We start from the raw sequence: 19,241 nt of genomic DNA on the forward strand, positions 1-19,241 counted from the left end.
GCTGCGCTGCCTAAGTGGACCAACGTGAAGGCAAAAGTAATCAATGCATTCATTTTTCAAGGTGACATCACGAGCAGCCTTGTCCTGGGGCCTTTCACGTGGCAAGTGAGCCTAATATCTTCATATCAGTAAGACCAAAACAACCATTTCTAATGGCACAGTAGGCCTTTGAAACCGATTGAAAGCTGGACCTTGTGAAAATAAACACACAAAAAAAAAAGAACTCGGGGGAAACATTTTTAGAAAGTACAGAAATTCTCAGTTGCCCTCGTAGTTGCACAACACACACGCACACACACACACATCCCTCCTGCGGTGCATACACAGCCCACTGGATCAGGTGGTGTGGTCAGAACCGGAGCGTGCTCTCTGCTCTCCCGAGTGCAATCAGTAACTGAGCTGCCTGCTTGAATAACTCGGTTACCTCTAAAGCCTTCGCACTGCCGCAACGTCATTGAAAAGTGCTTTAAAAAAAAAAACACTTTGTCCGCGTTCCTAATATTAGCCTCAATTGATCCTGGCATATGCAAGTCACTTCCGCTGACTTAAGGTTGCACGCGCTAATAAGATAAGAGGGGAGAAAAGTTGCCTGTGTTCAGACGTGTCTTGGGAATCTGTTGAGTTTCTACTCAATTGAGATGCGGTGATGTGAACTTGTCTTCTGATGTCATACGAAATTATATATTCTGGGACAATGTTGTATTGGTTTGGAATATCAATTGCAGTACATCAGTAACTGTATATAAAACAAAGGCATTCAGAAAATATAGCTTTGAAACACGCATCCCCTTTCCATGCCACTTATAGACGCTCTTCTCAACGTTTGAATTTTGCCTTTTCCACTCTCTCGTTAGATGGTATTTGTGGAATTTGTATTGCCAAGTGCTCCCTTCTGGAATTCTTGATGGTTAAATGTATGCAGATGTAGCCGGGTCTTTGGAAAGACTGGACTGGACACAAAATAATTTTTAGGTGGGCTTTATTCCCGACTGAACAATGAAAAATTGTTCAGCATTAAGATGAAAGACTGAGATGTTAACGGAATTTTAAAAGAGGTCGAAAAGGGATCTAAGAGATCAAAGAAAATCATTTAACAGATTACAGACAATTACGCCACAATAGACAACAGCAGTGGCTTGTCGATATGTTCCGGTGTGTTGGGTGTGTACAAAGCACGTGGTCAAACACAAATGATCTCCCCTGCTGTAAAGCTGTTCACAGGACTCACTAGTGGTAGATTTCAAACTCCAACCCAACCCAAACCACTCCAGATATTGTGCTCTGAATATCGCCAGGGTTACGAGGACGATCATGGGTGTATCAAGTTGGGACAAGCAGTGGGCACAGTTCAGCGACTACCCTCCTTTACGTGCATGTCACCCTTTCTGGTCTGATTCTCACACGCTGCATATGTTCCCGCGTGTTTTGATCTAGTATGGCTCTTAAAGTGACAGTGCTACATTTGTTAAACAAGGAAGCCTTCACTACAAGCATCTAAGTAAGGTTCACCTGGTTACACAGATAATCATTCTGGCATCTCGTTGAATGAATTATTTACAAAACAAATGACAACATTATAACTGATTGAAAAATAACTTAAATGACTAACGAAGTACGTATGAGAGAATGCAACCCGTTCCAAGGCGACGTAGGGTAAAAGGTGAGTCCGTCTGTCCTGCCCGTTTTCCCGCTCTCTGGGCTGCAACACACCTGATTCAGATGATCAGCTCATCAGCCAGCTCTGAAGCGGCATTAGAACAATCCTGATGATTTGAATCAGGTGTGTTGCTCCTGGGAAAGCTGGAAAACAGGCAGGACAAACCCGCGCGTAAATGGGCTTGCCGTTTCAAACGAACGAGAGTCAACCAAGTAGCGCCCTCTGTGGACTGAATGAAGTACTGCACGAGCGGAGCGCCTCTGCCCCTCCCCTTTCCTCCACCCTCAGCGTGGAGCCCGAGCTGCATTCCTCTTCTCTCGAGTCACACGCAGGGAGCCGCCGAAGAGAGAACACCAGTCTCTCCGTGACGAGAGTGGAAATGTCCCCAAGTTTTGGAATTTAAACCATGGCGAGCATTTCTTCGCTGCGGATCACTTGACCGGTAAGTAACGTGCAAACTCACGGGTGGGACTCCTCTGGGGAGCGAGTATCGCATGTTTTGGCTCACCGAAGCCGGCTGGCGAACTGAGTTGATACCGTACGGCTCTTGCACAGCTCTGGTCCGCAGTGTGACTTGATTGTATCCCCCCAAAAGACGAGCAGCAGCAGCAGGCTGCTCCTTGCTCCCCCCCCGCTCCCTACCCGCCCCCTGTTTGCAATTTTGGGCGCGCCACACAGAGCCAGGCGTGAAAATAGACACGAAAGTCCAACAGGCAAAGTCTTTTTCGGCTTGACTTAGGGAGGAAGAACGACACCCGAAGCCTTGCAAACTTCGTTTGAAAATGTTGAATTTATAATCTTGCCTAAAGCTTCTCTTCGGCTTGCGGTGCAGTGTTACAGGTAGAGTACATGATTGACTTTTGTGCCATGTCAAAATGTTGCTTTGGCGCAAACGAGGAGGCTCCCGGAGTGATGTTTGTTGACACGGAGCAGCTAGCCGCCTCTCGTTGGCTCTTGAAATCCCACAACCAGCACTTCCACATCCAAGCATAGTTACAGGTTTGACACCCGTGTCACCTGTGTGCGTTAACCACTACTTTATTTCTCCCCGGTTGCACCACAAGGCTCCTCCGAATGGTCCTACGGGATGAAGCCCGCTGCTGGATTTCTACCCGAGGGACGTGCCGGTGTTCCCTTCAACATCCCCACTTCCGCCCCAAAATCAATTCCCTTATTAGCTTTGAAATGATTACAATCGTGTTGGTGCGGCGTTAAAAAGGGGGGCGTTAATGCAATTTGTCAGCTTTGTTATTCGACAGTAATCGAGCAGGCAGCGAGCTGGGTCTGGGTGTGTGTGGAGTGCGCAACGCCATCGGAAAGACTCCTTGCTCGGTTAGGGTTCCCCTCATTCTTATTTTTATTCGAATGAAAAGTCAAATCACATTGTGACACATTTGGGAATTATTTGGAGCCTGATGAAAATAAAAATAAAAAATCAATGCGGGGGAATTCTTTATACTTTTGCAGTTTAATAGTAGCTGGAAATCACTGCAGTGTTTTTTTTTCCTAATAAGGTTGTCTTGCAGTGTAACTCTTTGTGGCTAATTTAACATTTGAAGTGCTTAATCCTGTTTGAGAAACTTTTGTGAGGATTTATGTACCACGCTATGAGTGAGCTATAAGAGAAATAGCCCAGTTCTGCCCATGTTCAGTCATGCAGCAGCACATTGTTGGCCCGATGGCAGCGGGCACTCGCAATCGAACAGGTGGCAATACAAACATGAGAGTGTATATTTAAGTGTTGCCATCCGCTCGTCTCGCCCGGTACATGTTAACTTTTCAATCGGGGTTAATTTATAATGTGAGTTCGTGCATGAGGAAACTGTCGACAGAAGTTTCAAAGGTCAAACAATGAAATTATCACTAATGCATTTTCCTCTCTGGGAGAATGTCACTTTGAAAAAAAACAAACGTTATTTTATTTTTTAATTAGTCATTTCACAGTCCTTTTGGTATTTAATAATCTTGTTTTGTTTTTTTACGATTGCATCCTTGCAAATTCCCCACTCCGGGTTTCCTCCATTGATTGTGCAATCTCGTTATCTGCAATCAAAAGCCAAATCTGCAACCTTGCCTGACATTTACACGATTCCTGCAACCCAGCCAGAAGATGACAAGCAGTTTGCCGTCATCTTTCCTAATTATGATACATATCTTCCCACAATAGAGCAGCAGTGTCATGAATTTCCAAGGCCCGCGCCATCCATCCGGCCCGTCTGCTGGCGCGAGGGGCTCAATCTGTGATGTCCAAACTTTGGAATTCTTGCTGACATGTGCACTTTGCACCCCTCCGGTTCTGCCTTTTGTGTGGATGTCCCCCCCCCCCCCCCTCGCCATGCATTCCTCTGGAGTATTCAATGAGCAGAATATTTAAGGTCTAATTAGATTGTGGGTGGATGACAAAGCAGAGGAACCGCGCTTTAGTGATGAACGAGCCATCGACGACGAGAAACAAGAAATATTGTTTGGGGTTATGCTCTACTGTGATTCATTGCTTTCACGTGGAGCCAAATAAATGCACCGTGATCACACTTACCGGTTTTGTGTAGGTGTTGTGAGGCTGTAAAAGCCACCTCCTTTTCCAGTGCGCGTAACCGAATGACAATCTGAACCTGGGTGACAGTCTTATCTTCGTGTCAGTCTCCTTTCCTGCGCTGTTCTTCCGACCTCATGCTGCCACTCAGGATTTCTTCACGTCTTCTTCCGCTCACGCTCATGATTTTCTCCCCCTGCGTTCTGTCAGGAGCGTCTACCTCCCTGCTTTCACGCCGCCGTGCGCTGCCTTTTTCCCCCCCTTTCCTTTTTGCACACTGCCTCGTTCTTTTCGCTTCTGCCGTTTTCACTCTGTCAAGTTGCATGCGGGTTCCCCTCCTCACATATGGGAGACTTGGCCATGCTCTTGACTAGTTCACTTCACAGTCTAAAAAGTCAACCGTGCGGCCGTCACCGTTTTCCTGCCGGACTTCGAGAGGGAAAGCCAATCAAGCCAATATATTGGCCGCACCAAGAAAACGATTAAAGTGGTCAACACAGAAAACGATGAAAGTGCCCGACACTAATTGGCATGTGCATTCGCCAACGCGCACACAGAAAGACAACCACTTTGTGAGCCCTGCGTAGCCATTACGAAACAAAGAAAGTCATAGTTAACTACTGACTAAACGAAGGAAGAAGAAGACGAGCAAGACTTCTCAGGATATTTAGCCCCTTTGTGGATGTAAGCCGATGAGGTTTTTTCGGCCTTTTTGTTGAATGCGTAGTCTTCATAACTTTTGTCTTTCATTTATTGTTTCGTAATGCCATTTGTCATCCGATATTTCATGTCCGTGTTTGTGACAAGTTCTCACGGGTTGCCAAGGAATAAACCCTGTGTTTTTATGGACTTTGTGTCGTGCTTCATGCTACATCCTGAGGGAACTCCATATGGATCGATATTCTGATTTCTTGGTCGTAATATTTTAAATGTTCTGCGAAGCGCTTTGTTACAGCTGCAGTGGTTGTGAAGCATCTATACAAATAAAGCTGTATTGTATTGTATTCCCTTTAGCGTAGCCCCACTGGGTGGATCCATAGCGAACCGCTCTCTATTGTATCTTTGATTCTATTCGCCTCATAAAGACGTGTGCCCAATTTACGGTTTTAAAACGGGCCAATCACTGAAGGGTGCGCCTTATTGTATACAACTTGGTGCTGACTGGCAGAAAACGTTATTATTATTATTTTTTGATGACATGGCATCGGTGGTTGGCTGTTAACTCATTCAGTACCAGCCAATTCTAGACCAAGTCTGAAAAGACGTTTAAAAACGTCTTTGGGAGTGAATGAGTTAACATGGTGACGTTAGATCGCAAAGTCAGCTGCGATTCCGATTTAAATTTGGGGCAAAACTCTGGGCCGACATTTGACCACTGACTGACTGATTGACTACTGAAAAGTAGTTGTCAAAACCCACCGGGCCTTACTTCGTGTCTTGCTGCGAATTGCTGATTCCCTTCGCGTTAAGGTCCCAATGTTGTTCCTGCCTCGTGAACCACCGCTGTTTTTCTTTTTACCTCTTTTGGAGTGTTTTTCCTGAGTCTCTGTGGGATTGTTGTGTGGTACCCCGAGGCAAGGAACCATGCAGCAGCAGCAGCAACAATATTAAAACACACCAAAGAGAGACTAGCAGCAGAGCTCAAGGCCCTGTTATACACACACACACACACACACACACGAACTGCTCGCTTGGTGCTAACACATCTCCAGTTGACAAGCTCCTAATATGAAATAAACTCACTCTCCAATACCTGGCGGGCCTGTCTGGACTGACTGTTCAAATAGGAATGACCTCCATTTGGACCAAATGAAGACCTGAGATTGAGATTTGAGAGTCGGTGGGCGGCGCTCAAGTGCGAAATCCTGGCGCACGACAAATCATTTCTCGGGGTAAGCGTGCAGGTGGGCCCGCAGCATCAACCCTCATCAGTGCCAGTCAGAAGCAAATTTAAAGGCCAGCGCAGATGCCGACGCGTTTTTCAAGGCTCAAACCTGGTGGCGCGTTTTATTCCGAAGAAAATGCTTGAAATGAAGCGCATGCGCAATAAGAGTTCTTATGTGGAAAATTTGAAATGAAAACAGAGTTTGTAGGATTTGATCCCGTGACTTCCGCCCCCCCAAAAAAGATCCTTTGTACCTTCGCGCCAAAAATACGAGCAGTATAAGGACACCGCTCAAACAGCAGCACCAGAGGAGGGCAGCCCTATTTATTCCCCCCCCCCCCCCCCCGTCTCAGACTCAGTCTTGCTCAGCCAAGTGAACTGTCTGCTATGTATAATTAATTTTCTCTCCTCTCCCAGTTTATTTTTATCCCCCGCTTTTAACCATTCCTTCAAAGGACCCCTTCCCCGCTTCCGTCCTCCGCAGTGCCTGCTGAAAGTGACAGCTGCTCGGCTAAGGGGGACGCTGTTTGAAGCAGATAGTAGAAAGGTCCCTCAACTCAAGATGATTTGGAACAGAAACATCTCTCGCTCTCTTTCTCTCTTTCTGCTCTGCTGACGGTATCAAAAAGGTGCTTGCTAATCTGGCCGCAAATTGAAAATAGGATCCGCCTCCACTCGAGTCTGCGTAGGCCTGTTGGGAAACAGAATTTCCACGTTGAACTGGTTGTTTGGTGGGAATTAACTTTGTACTGTGAAGCAGGATAACATCCATTAAGTTTGATAGGCGGTTTCTAATGCAGCAAAAAAAAAATAAAATCTGTGTTTTATAATTGAAAACAAAGGCACACTCTTGGAGGGTGTGTTTGTATCTGATCAACGTTGGAATGCAGTCAGATCGTCCAAGTGACAATTGCGCCTGAAGTAGCAATGAGTCATTCCTGACTCCGTTTCGTCTTCTGACCCGCTTGCCCCCAAGTAAAAATCCCAGCGCCTCCTGCAGCTCGCGGGCGCGGCCTCGGTGCGCCGGGCTCCCTCACTTGCATGCTAACTCTCTCGTCAGCATTCCGTCCGTCTTCCCAAACTCTGAGTCAGGCTGGCCGCTTTGGGTCCCCCTTGCTTGCAGTCGCATCAAAACGTCGATCCTGATTGCGTTTTCTCCACTGCAGAAGCCCCGGCCGGGGATTTTCGTTGTTGGTCATGAAGTCACAGGTCCTTCCTGTGGCCAGGCGTTGTCATTTGTGTTGTCTTGGTTATGTTCACATCTTGTCATTTGAATCAGGTGTGTGGGGGAGGTAGGAGACGTTGAAAACAGGACAGTGACTTGGGCACTCTTGCGCTTCAAATGTGGGGCTATATTCTAATACATTCATTCATTCATTCATCTTCCAAGCCGCTTGATCCTCACTAGGGTCGCGGGGGGTGCTGGAGCCTATCCCAGCTGTCTTCGGGCAGTAGGCGGGGGTCACCCTGAATCGGTTGCCAGCCAATCGCAGGGCACACAGAAACGAACAACCATTATTTCACATAATTTTAGGCATCCTTTGGAGGTGAACGCCTCACGATGGTGATTTTTAACTTCCACATTCAAGTGTCACATCACATTTTGTTGTTGTTTTGATGTTAACTCTTTCATGCACAAATAATGATAACCCGGAACCCGATAAGCGGTTTACGATAGTAACCGCTGTCTCGGAAAGGGTTAAAACACTGGTGTCAAACTGAAGGCCCGGGGGCCAGATCTGGCCCGCCACATCATTTTATGTGGCCCGCCAACATGTCAACTTCCATGATCCCTTTCTAAATTGTCCAAACCCCTCATGATAGTAACTTAAACAATAGTTAAATCAACAGTTACTCTTGACTTCTTTATATGGTTTCCGTCATAACGGCTCTCCAAGTGAAACGGTAGCTAAAATGTGGCCCGGGCCGAAAATGAGTTTGACACCCCCGGGTTAAAAGATGCTGAAGGCTTCATCAGTCGTCGCCACGGTCAAGCGTTGGCGGGTTGCCATTGCCAAACGGCCCCAAATCTGCCGGCCTGCAGAAAACCTTTTCGTCCGGGTGGATGTCTGCACCCACCTGTCAGTATCATCCGCAGCAAGTGTGTGTGTGTGTTTCTGATGCTGAGATATTCGGAGCGTTCAGCTGAGGGAGCCTACTGGTTATTTACCCTGCTCACTAGAGTCTGTCTGCCTCTTCAGGCATGTTTGGCTTGTTAATGAGAATCACCATGCGGGGCGTGCGCGCGCGTGAGTTGAGGGGGAGGGCGGGAGAGAGAGCGAGAGAGTGAGAGAGTAGACAGTGCGACGTGCGCATGTATTTGCGTTGAGATAAGGAGCGCGTCGTCAGCGCGTTCATATTGATGCGCGCGGGAGGAAAATATACGGGATGCTATCTGAACGTACACGGAGACTCGCGCCGTACGTAAGGGAACGATCAGAGTGGAGGAGATGAAAAGGGGAATCAGGCACGCTGCTATTTATCCTCGCGGTTCATGTTAATCGCAAGAAGCGACTTATAATTGCTCACTTCATTTTATTTATTTTTTGCCCTGTCTTCGTCGCTTCCCACGCCATTTCTTTCTAATATCATCACCTTTTCTTGTTGCGCACACACAAACCTGCCGGTTTCCGTGTTGTTTACCAAGGGGACCGTTAAATTATTCAGCTACGCGGGAGTAGCGCGTACAACCCTACTCCCGTACTGTACACAAGACTTATAGGAGGAGGCAGAGCTTTAAAAGGAGCGGTTCGGCGATGGAAAGCGTGACTTTGGGCTCGCCAATAAATCCGCATGTTGGCGGAGGTCTGGCCTCTCTATTAGGACAAATACTGTCTTGGTTTTGAAAAGACTGGATACCCTTTTGATGCATCTTCTTAGGTGTTGGTTGGATTGAGTAGATGGGATCATGGAATCTATTTTGTTGAAAAAAAAAAGTGGTTCATATTGCCATGTCAAAAAGAACCATAGAACTCGAGTGGTGCTGTTTCTCATGTAAATCATTTTCGGGATACTTCCCTTACCCCTTGGCTATCTACAGTATGTTTAACCTCATTAGTCACATTTCCACCCCGGGCTGAGGGGCCACGTCAGGTATCGGCTTGAACTTCGCTCTACCTGGATGACAAATGAGTACGGATAGTCGTGGATTTCCCGGAGAGCTTTTTCTTTCTGTGAACTGGAGCCATTAACAAGTCACCGTGTTCACTGGACCCCTGTAATATTTTGTGGTTAAGATCAAACTGGAGTTATTAAAATCGCACGCGTCGTTCAAAACTTCCCTACGGATGGTACCCGAGCGACACGGACTCCGCATCGCGCCCTTCTTTTTATTTCTACCGCCTCTTTGTCAGCTTTTTCTTTTGTGCTCCTTTCAAAAGGGTTAAGGAGGAAGAAATGATGCGTAGCCCGCCGAGTCGCTGCTCCATTGTGTCGCGGCCGTGTGCATTTGCGTAGCACGTTAGCCAGATACGCACATCCGCCGCTAGCCTAGCCTCTTCAGTGTCAATTTTGAGTGTGCGCAACACATAACTGTGTTGAATTGAAGACTCATTTCTTTCTTTTTACTTTTTTATCTACCTTATTTTCTGTCAAATTATTACTGTATAAGTTTTATGTTCAATAAACAAACTCGCAAACATCCACCGCTAGCCTAGCCTCTTCAGTGTCAATTTTGAGTGTGTGCGACCTTCCTAAACTAAAGGGTTACAGTCTGTTCTCATGCTAGCAGGTCAGCGCGCCTTTCCACAAACATCCAACACCACGCAGCAGAAACCTTCCTTTCTCCTCCTGCCTCAGTGGAAACATGTGCTCTCGGACCATAAAACATATTCCCCCTCCCTTTCCTTCCTACCGACGCTAGTTAAGAAAACCACACAGCGTTGTGTTGTTTCAAACGCCGGTGACTGCTCACGCCTAATTCTTTTGACAGACTTCGGCGGCGGCCATTCTGCAACAGCACAAGTCCCCGGGGGGGCTTTTAAGTCCGCCATCCTTCACTGACCCCCCGCTGAGGAGAGGCATGCAGAGCAGGAGGTGCTGGGAATAAGTACTCCAGGCCAGACAATGGTGGACTGGTAGCACTGGGTGAGGGGGTCAGGGGGGTGGTGATTGGGGGGGGGGGGGGTGATTTTGAGGGAAAAAGTAGTTGGAGAAAGATGCCCGATCTATGAGGAGAGCTGAGACCGAGCGGGTCAAAGGTTAGACTGATCCCTTGTTTAAAGGTGGAATTCAACCAAAGAGCTTTTATTGGCAGGGCCCTGAGCGGCCATGGGTGAGTCACCGAATGGTATTGCGGGGGGTGGGGCGTTTAGGCTGCTGTTACAATGAGGCACACATTAATGTCCTATAATGATGTCAGCTGTGGCCCGGGTTTCCGTACCAAGAGTCATTGGAGGTTCCCCAGGCCCTGCGCCTCCATACGTTCTAATTAAAACTATTCAGTAGTCGTTCGTCGGGGCTGCCAATGTTTCTCAACGCTCATAAATAACATTTGTGCCACCGAGTCTTTTATTTGTATTTTTTTTTTCCTGACGGTATAGCTTTCCGTGTTAGACAAGGTGACTGAGCACGTGACAAAGCAGCCAGCGAGCGCGGCGGTGGCGCATTCCAAATGAAATGGGGTGTGTAAACTCGTGAATAGTGGGATGTGCTGATGCGTAGCGGCGAGGAGGAGTTTCCTCCTTTCTCTCCGCTCAGCTTTCCCTCGGGACCGGGAGTCCCTCCTTGCATCACCAAGATGTATATTTTCCCCCGCTTTCCATTACACGTTAAGGAATGCGTCGCGGCTCCTTTCTTTCGTCCCAACGTGACCTCACTCGGATGCGCCAGTATGTGCGAGTGCACCGTGACTCCGTCTGACTTCCCACTGACGGATGTTCGCCGCCCAGCTGTAAACGAGCAAGGCTGTTCGCTGGCACGACAAAGCGGCGGTGTCATGTTTTGAACGCACCCGTTTGCCAGTAAGCCACAAGTCGCAAAGCTTTTTGTGCCGTAGTTTGTCCTCCCAAAATTAAAAATAGGCACGTGTCAAAAGCTACGGTTTTCCGGAATGGTGAGCGAAAGACGCTGTATTCATTATATTCAAGAGGCACACCTCATCCCGCCCTCGGCAATCGGTACTCCCGTCAAAACTTGGCTGCAGTACAGACCCGTTTTGACAAGTAGCCCATCTCCCGGTCCGCCTGGAGGTGCAACGACATAAAAGCCTTGAGCGTTTTTTTTTTAGATATGCGGATGGGCGGGGATGCGGGAAATGCGAACAAAATGACGGCACGTCGGTCAGGCACGGCTGCGGAAAACAGACAACAGAAGAGCGAGGGAGGGAATTTGGCAGCCTCGCCCCACTCGGAGAGTTTGAGCAACAAGCCAATGCTAATGTTGTGACGAGACACACTTGCGTGGAAGGCGGAGTGGTGGGGGAAAATAGAAGAATGTGGGAAAAGAGGGATGGCAAAGAAATCAGAAGCTGAGTCAAAGTCGGAACAGACACGGCACCGCCGCCGCGCTGGCTTGGCTTCATTTGTTTTATTTGCCGGCCCGCAATTTTATCAAGGCCGGAAATTTGGGTTTCACGGAAAATGGAGGAATTACATGTTCTGTTCTTCGGACTCTAGAATGAATTGATTGACACACGACCGCGAGAACACGACACCCACGGTGATGTCTGCTAGTGGCAGCAAGTTTTCTCCGCAGTCACCGACAGTTGGGAAATTCGAAATCTGGCGCAGAATGTTCACGTTCGCTATTGATTGACCGTGGCCAGTAAACCTTCGACATAACGCGACTGCCTCGTCTTCTTTGCCAAACGTCCTCATCGGTGTGAGGAGTTTGCGCTTTCCCGGATTTCTTGGGCTCCCTTATCAGGGAGCTTGTCGGTCATGCTGTCACTCTGCCGCAGGAGCATGTGATGAAAATGTCTGTTTAATCATGCAGAGAGGTCAACCAATCAAAGGGGCCCCGGCTGAGTGATTTAAGGGCCTATTCAGAGCACAGCTGGAGCGGTCGGGAAAGGGAGAATGACGCGGCTTGGGTTTTTGATTGCTCTATGGCACAGGTCGCCTCTCATCCACTTAGCACCGGTTTTGTTTCACCAATATTGCTTTGCGATGGATTGGTATTTCGACAGACAGATGGATGGGCAGAGCGGGGTGGGGTGGGGGGGTCGAGAGCAGATTGACACCCAAATTAAGCTAACCAACTGACTGTTTATCAGACGTGGACACCCAGTGCCGCTCATCTTGTTAATTTGGGGTGGTTTTCTTCGCCACACGTAAACACGTTGGACTCCGCCCGCTTTCTACGCATGCTCTCTGAAGACGAGACGATTCTTACCTGGATGGTAATGGTGAGATGGTAGAGAATGACAGATGGTTGGGAGGAGCAGGGGTGGTTGGGACGTACAGAGATTATGATTGTGTTCTGTCTAAAGTCCCTTTCAACTCCCCCAATTTCCAGTTCATAATTCGTCACGTGGTCCGTCATGGACATCACCTCTGCCTTAAACGCGCGGTGGCTGCAACGTAATGTAACACGATGCAAAACGGGCTATTTGTCTGTAGGGATTTTCTTTGTTAACCTCCTGGTAATACTAAAATAGTTGGCCGTTAACCTGTAGCCGACTCTCATCTTGAGCAAAATCAACAACTGACACCCATTCACACCGTTAGCATGAGTGGAGTACCACTCCAGGAGATAGCTGGCCTCTTGCTCCGTCTCTCTTACTGTCCCACCTACCCACCCCGAATTTCTCTGACCTTGCGTTGGCGTGTGCTGATGAGCGCTGAGTGGATACACTCGTGAGCGGTGTGTGCACACCCGCGCGAGAGCTGGAACCCCCCCCCCCCCCCCCCCCCAAAACGTGGGCGCTCCATTTGTTGTGTAAATGCGAGCCGCTAATTGACTGCCAGGCATGCAGGCTCTCCTTCAGTGGCTGAACCTTGCCCTCCGCTGTGTCCCAGGGATCCTGCCAGGGGAATGAATGCCCACCCACCCCTCCACCCCTCACCTCCCTTACACACAGACACATTCAAAGCACCCTCCAGTTCTCTGTGTTCCTCTTTTGGAGCACGACTGGCACGGGGCCAGCGCGAGGATGGTGCACGGTGCACTCATCTGTCTGGCTGTTGAACTTCTGTATTGAAAAGCTGCACGGCTTTTACACATCATTACCGACTGCTCTCTGACATTCGTTGATACGACATTTTATCTCGTAAAAGACAATGGCTTCACCCTTTGCAGTACTGGTTTTATAGTGGTCAGAAAGATAGATTTTTTTTTATTTTTTTTTAACTCAAGCAGACGGCAAAAACGTTTGTAAACGTTTACGCTTGCTATTATTAGCTGGAAAATGCCAAAGCACGGAATTGAAAGGACCTGTAGCAGTTATCCAAATTACACTGTAATATGTTTAAGGCAGGGGTGTTGAATTTATTTCCATCATAGTTACGGTTTCCATTTGTGGACCGTAATGACCATGAATTTTGCGAAACCGTATGGCTGTTTAACCACCTCCACATATTACATACACAGTGATACACACAACAAATTGGATAGCTAGTTTTGGAATCCGAAGTCAAGAAGAATGGCTTGTTCAAACATTGTTATGATGGAGGACATATGACAATTGGACATTTTGATTCAGACTTTAGGAAGCATCATAGAAATTGACATGCTTGATTTCCTTTCGCGACCCACATAAAAGGTTGTGGCGGGCCACATCTGGCCCCCGGGCCTTGACTTTGAGACCTCTGATTTAAGGTATACCCTCAGTTGCCAGAACATCTGCTCTGAGATCCTCAATGATCAGCGCGCGAGCAGTCCAGGGTGTAGTTTGTCGTAAATTAGTTGCGACTTGATACAGGAAGGTGAGTCCAATTGTGGCCGCTAGCAAGGCAAATTATGCAAGTCACTCGTAGAGGACATATTATTTTAAAAAAAATTAAGAATGAATTTCTCGAAGGAAATGACTCAAAAAGTGCAATGAAAATTATAGCCGCCGAGAAAAGAAGCACACATGCAGAGGATCAGACTTGCATTGTTTTGACTATCTCAGGCTCGTCCATTGTTATGCAGAGGTAAACATTTGGGGACACAGAAAAAGAACAGACAAACAAAATGACAACCAATATTTCGGATGCAAATGCAAAGGAGCAATTGTGTTTTGTATGCATCCGGCATCGCAGTCTACAGCGCCGTTGAAAATGACAGGAAGGTGCATGGCGGAGAGACTCTGTATTGTATTAACGCATAAATCTGCGTGAAGGCTGTCATCCAAATCGCGCCACTGGCCCCCACTTTTTTTTTTCCTTTTTATATTCAGAAACGGCGATGCGCGGCAGCGATCTGTTTTTTTTTTTTAAACGTGTCCCCAATAAACACATACAAAGTTAAGTTCATTCGACGTCGTCGTATGAACCTCAATTTGAAGGATAGTGGTGGCGATAATAAGACACAGAGTCAAGAGGCAGGGTTTAACATCAAGTGCGCTGCTTTGGTTTTTCAGCGACAACAACAATAGGATTAGCTGGCACGCTAAATACGTCGGGCCCAGGCCAAGCCTCTTCAACTGTCACAAGGCACATTTAATATATTTCAATGCAGTCACCCACCTGTGATTTTAATGCGGCTTGCCCTTGGGGGTGAGAGAAACTGAATAATAAATATTCGGTTTCAGTTGATTATGGCCAACATTGTCTGACAGTCACAACATAATATAAAAGCCCGCATAAAAGAAAGAATAGCTTCTTGGAAAAAGGGCTGTGAAGCGGAGCTTATAAACGTCGCCGCTGTGTTGTCGTTTTCATCAGTTCAGAAACCATCGTGGGGGGGGGGGGGAGTTCTTGCTGGGACATTGTAAATGGAATACTATGAGCATCATCTGCTAATCTTACAATAACAGTATATTTAACTCTACATCAATCACATGGTAACTCTCATATAGCCCATAATAGGGAGAGGGCTATCCAATAACCAAGCCAATTTTCCCAAACAGTAACCATTAGTGTCATATCACTTAAATCCCTTCAACATAGTGCCTCGTAAACATCACGTTCTTGTTCATTTAAAAGAAAATCTTTCTGCTTGGACATTTATTAGTTTCGTCACTTAGACTGGTCCACGGTCACCCGAAGAAATCGCACACAAAAGCTGTTCATGTTATTAAGAAAATCTATTTGTCTCCCATGTGTTTGGTGCGTATGTCTTTTTTTTTTTTTAGTTATTAGTGACTTCAATGATATTTAGTCGCCCTTTCCTCAAACTTCAGCACAGTGCAGAAACGTATGGCTGGCCGAAAGAAATGTCGAGGGTGTGACTTGTCGTCGAGGATATGTATGACTTGATTTATTACTGCAGTGATTGTGTCATTTCCAGCCAAGCTTTAAATTCCTCGCCACTTGTCCCAGGTTGGCAAGTATTGTTGTGCCCAAGTCTGAGGATATATTAGGACGCTGTTCAGTTCTATCTGTATCTTGTGTTTATGTTTCACAGCTCGGGCGCAATGGTCCAGTGAAGCAGTTAATTCCCAACGTTGCCCGACAAGCTCTTCATCTATTGGGCAACATTGAGTGAATGTATTTCCCGTTTTGATCTCCATTCTAATTTCCATGCCCGTATTGATTTGCCAAGAAAGCTTCTCCAATCACATTGACGATGCGCATTGGGAGAGAGGAGAATGTCAAATATGGGCGAAGAAAAGAAAGTCACACCGACGCAGGAAGAGCAAATTGCTCTTTCCTGCTGCTGCAGCCAGACGGGCTGCATTGACTCTGAGTCAGCAAGACTTGAACTGGGGAGTGGTGGTGGTGGTGGGGGGGGGGGGGCCTGGTCTGTAGCCCCAGGGTTGTCAGTACCATGCACACATAACAGGCATGGTGTCAGACATGTTGCCCTATTCTCCTCAGCCCCGCAGCCCCGGCGCTAACTATAGCTGCTCAGCCAACCTCTCTTAATTAGTAGCTGCTGCTGCCCGCCGGCCCTGCTTCGGCGCCACTGTGGTAAAGACCCGGCCCCGTGTCTGAGTGTGATGTGAGGCATGTTTACGCTCTGTACCAGTGTCAATGTTGACAGACAATGCCTGATTCAACTTTGATTTGTCCATGCCGGTGATAGTTTTTTTTTCTCCCATTTATACTTCCTGGAAGTTGGAGTACGTGGGAGAAAGAAAAGGAGATAGTATTTTCATCTGACGCACCGATGCCGACATGCTCCGTCTCTTCTTGCGTTTGTAGGGTTGAACTCATTGAAATGTGAGTGAAATCTATTCTCCTCCACAGGGTTCCCTTGGGTTCTTAAATTTCATAAAAATCCATAAAGAAAGAAGTTGTAAAATGATGTTCTTAATTGTCCTTAATTTTCAGGGAAAACTTCTAAAATCAAAAATCCTTAAAAAATTAAGATTTATATTTTCTGAATTAAAAATTTTCTTTGTGTACTTTATTTGAGAATGAATTCGTTGTTTCATTTTCCTAATACAGGTAGGAAAATGAAAACATACCGTAGGTTAAATAAAGGGTTCACTTAATTGCCCCTAAAAATAAAACTGCCCTTTTCCTTTGCCAGCAATGATTTCACATATCACTAACTCAGTGATATGTGACTTTCTGTTCAGCCCACAAATTGCTGAGCGGGCATTAAATCCACAGTGAAATCCCTGCTGAATGGAGGAAAAAGTCCTTAAAAATTGCTAAATTAGCCCATTAAAGGTCCATAAATAAAAAAAGTCCTTAAAAGGTCCATAGATAAAGAGCAAGTGGAAGAGTGGGAACCCTACTCCAGATTCTGGACTGGGAGCAGCTGTTCCCAGTTTCCGTACACTGGTTGGGGATCTACTTTTACTTTCATGAACATACCTGTCAACTCATACGGTTTAGCCATAGTTCATACGGATTTTGTGGTGAATCTTACGTATATGGCCGTATCGCACAAATCATACGGATTCTGAAAATTTCCGTCTCCCCCCCCAACAGGTAGTTCCATTTGCTTTTGCGCAGAATGGTGATAGTCTACTCGAATGCTTTCATTCATTCATTTCGAAAGTAAATATGAAATGGATGCTGTAACTTCGAGCTGATGGGTCAGCATTTGGAGTTGCTGAAAAAAGTAACGCAGGAATACAACTCTGAACACAGTAATGCCACTAAGTAGAATGATGATTGGACATTAACCAGACATTGTATTATGGAGATCTACAATAAATATCATTGAAAATTTCGTGGGGGTTTTTTTCTGCCATTTTTGACATATAAAATGCTTTGGTATTTTATAAGGATTTTTTGCTCTTTATAAGGATTGTTTTGGTCGTTTATACAGGTTGGTGCTACATGGGTGTATGTACTGCTTATGTACCTCAACAACATAATATATAAACATTATCCAGCCGATTCTATCCACCGCGTACTTCATGGGACGAGGTTTTGGTGAGTGATGATTTTGTCCAAGCTGCGCATAAGGCTGGCAGATTTTTATTTTATTTTTTTCCCAGAGGGAACCCTCAAAATTCCAATGCATCCTTGGAATCGCTACCAAGACCATCATCACCGCAGCCACGGCTCTGCCAAACAAAAACTCAAGGTGCCATTTGACCACCGCGGCCACCGATTTGCTAATCGTGACTTTGGCAACTTTTGCCGACAGGCTACCACAGCCATGAGGATCTCCTGATCACCGCCATGTTCTAAGCAAATGAGAGCGAGAGAGACACACACGGGGAGTTTGTTGACAAAGCTTATGTCGGGAAACACATCCAGCTGGAGAACAGACGTGATCCGGCGGAAAGAGCAGCGCATGCACACGCGTGTACGCTGGCTGCAATATGGCAACGCAGTGACCCCTATTAGCCATTTCCGTTCACAATGAGGCTTGATTTAGGCCACATCCAGTCACAATTGCTGGAGGAGACTTTCCAGGATTCTGCATGCATGGCAACTGCTTTAAGAAGGTTTTTGTTTCTTTTTTGGGGTGATGGTTTTAGCATTGTGGTTGCGCTGCATAATCTCTTGATCTCTTTTAGTCTGATTCTCAATTCCTTATCCCCCCCCCCACCCCATCCCAAATAAATCTGCTTATAGAAGAGCTTGATTTTCAAGTGCGCCGATAAGGCAAGTTTTTATCCCTTCTTAAACGTCATTTTTATACTTGGCTCTTCAAATATATGAAATTCAAGACGCCGAACTGATTCCGATTCACGAGAATGCCCATCCGCAATTGTGATACACGGTCCGTAGGTAAAGATGTAATTCGGAAATGACAACAGTTTACCTTTCAATTTGGCATCTGTTGGCACAGTCTTCTGTTCAGTATTCACAACTCTCCAATCGTGGGGATAGCAAAATGGAATCACGTTCTCGCACGGGCGCACACAGGTTGATTTGCATTTAAGATGCTAATGTTGCCTTTTGGGTGAGCACAAATGTGTCTCGAGTCTGCCGGTGCTTTGTTTCATCCCACTTATTCATTAAGATTTAATAATTGCATCCGAGCGCCTCATGGCAACACCAGGAACCAAAATGTATTATTTTCTTTTTTTTTTTTTCCCCCAATTGGGAAAAGTCAAAGCATCTAGCAAGCTCATGCAAATTTCTGTTTCATGCAGTTAATCCACAAAATGGGCTCTCTTCAAATCTGAGCTGGAAGAGATGAACCGTGGTCGGAATGGTGTTTGCCACCGTGGTCCCGTTCGGCTGCCCGGGGGGAAGGACCCTTTCCCCCTTGACAAATCACATGATGTTTTTAACAAGGCAGATCAAACCACGGAAGCCTTTCTGCAAAACATCAAGGGAAGGGTCACATGACCCGCGGAGGAAAGTGGATTGCACGGCTGCTATGGAGACCGCTTTGAGCATTCAATCCCATTATTAGGCAGTGGCTGTGAAATAAGAGGTCATTTGGATCAATGGCGTTCGAGTTTGGGGTTTGATTTAATATCTGGACAGCTCATTTTTTAAGACATTGGCATATTGTCACCGGTGTGTGGAGACCCCCCGTGTCTATATTTGGTCAATTTCATATTCCACAATTGGTCAGTTCCCTCATGGGTCATTTTAATTTCCAAATGTTAATTACTCTGTTTGAAGCTTGCATAATGATGCAGAAACAAGAGCCCAACACCGTTGGTTTTTTTTTTTCCATCTACTTGAAAGATTTTTGGTCATAGTTCGTTTGGTTGT

General features: G+C 46.4%; 1 protein-coding gene across 4 annotated transcripts in view; it reads left to right on the forward strand.

Annotated features, from left to right (window-relative positions):
* The first annotated feature begins 1,951 nt into the window (after window positions 1–1,951).
* LOC127607446 (plexin-A1-like) overlaps window positions 1,952–19,241 on the forward strand; it is a 158,018-nt gene continuing 140,728 nt past the window's right edge. For all 4 annotated transcript variants that reach the window (XM_052075757.1, XM_052075761.1, XM_052075760.1 and 1 more), the window contains exon 1: window positions 1,952–2,099. The gene's annotated coding sequence lies outside the window, so the exon portion shown is untranslated. The remainder of the gene's footprint in view (window positions 2,100–19,241) is intronic.

This window comes from Hippocampus zosterae, chromosome 9 (genome assembly GCF_025434085.1).
Source record: "Hippocampus zosterae strain Florida chromosome 9, ASM2543408v3, whole genome shotgun sequence".
NCBI lineage: Eukaryota > Metazoa > Chordata > Actinopteri > Syngnathiformes > Syngnathidae > Hippocampus > Hippocampus zosterae.